At 42.6% G+C, this 1,153-nt stretch overlaps 1 protein-coding gene across 5 annotated transcripts in view; it reads left to right on the top strand.

Annotated features, from left to right (window-relative positions):
• Positions 1–1,153, top strand: part of FKBP5 (FK506 binding protein 5) — a 114,791-nt gene that overhangs the window by 48,419 nt on the left and 65,219 nt on the right. The gene's annotated exons all lie outside the window — the stretch shown is intronic.

Raw genomic sequence — 1,153 nt, 5'->3', positions numbered from 1 at the left:
TCACAGCTCACAGCAACCTCCAACTCCTGGGCTCAAGTGAGTCTCCTGCCTCAACCTCCCAAGTAGCTGGGACCACTGGTGCCTGCCACAACGCCCAGCTATTTTTTGGTTGCAGCCATCACTGTTGTTTGGGCCCAGGCTGGATTCGAACCTGCTACCTTAGGTGTATGTAGCTGGCACCTTAGCCACTTGAGCCACAGGCGCCGAGCCCACAGAAAGGACTTAAATTATAAATTGTGTTTAGTGAAAATTTCCATCCAGGAGCTTTTAGGGGGGGGTTTAGAGACAAAGTCTTACTTTATTGCCCTTGGTAGAGTGCTATGGAGTCACAGCTCACAGCAGCCTCCAACTCCTGGGCTTAGGCAATTCTCCCGCCTCAGCCTCCCAAGTAGCTGGGACTACAGGTGCCCACCACAACGCCTGGCTATTTTTTTTTGTTGCAATTTGGCCAGGGCTGGGTTTGAACCCTCGGTATATGGGGCCAGCACCCTACTCACTGAGCCACAGGCACCACCCCCAAGAGCTTTTCTTTTTTTTTTTGAGACAGAGTCTCACACTGTCACTTGTCACCCTGGGTAGATACTGTGGTGTCATAGCTCAAAATAACCTCTAGCTCTTGGGGTCAAGCGATCTTCTGGCCTCAGTTTTTTGTTTGTTTGTTTGTTTTCTATTTTTATTAGAGACAGGGTCTCACTTTTGCTCAGGCTGGGATCCAAGAGCTTTGTTATTTCATTTTCTCTCTGATAGAAAACAAGAATTTTCTTTTTCATAATATGAACATGTCTTCTCTTTTAGCAGGTAGCAACATTATATTTTTTTATAGTTATTAAGTTTCCTGTCTAACAGATAATGTTTCTAGATCCTAAAGTTATAAATCTGTTATACACCTGTCTCAAATTCGAGGGTCAATAGAATTAAATCAGAATCTTTTGTGAATAATGTCAGGCCAATCCTCCCACAATGAAGAAAGCTTGATGTGGATATTGATGAGGTTATTTGAAAGTTAACTAAGTAGAAAGATAGCATTGCAGTCAGAAGACTTGACTCTAGGCTAAGCCCTTTATTTTCAAAGTTCATGAATACTGTCATTTCCAACTTTAAATGTACTTTAGAAATGGAAGATTTTTGTTTTAAAAAATTGAAATTGGGGCTC

This window comes from Otolemur garnettii, unplaced genomic scaffold (genome assembly GCF_000181295.1).
Source record: "Otolemur garnettii isolate 467f Iridium unplaced genomic scaffold, OtoGar3 scaffold00031, whole genome shotgun sequence".
Lineage (NCBI taxonomy): Eukaryota > Metazoa > Chordata > Mammalia > Primates > Galagidae > Otolemur > Otolemur garnettii.
The sequence above is the reverse complement of the archived record's forward strand: the minus strand, read 5'-3'. Positions and strand labels throughout refer to the sequence as shown.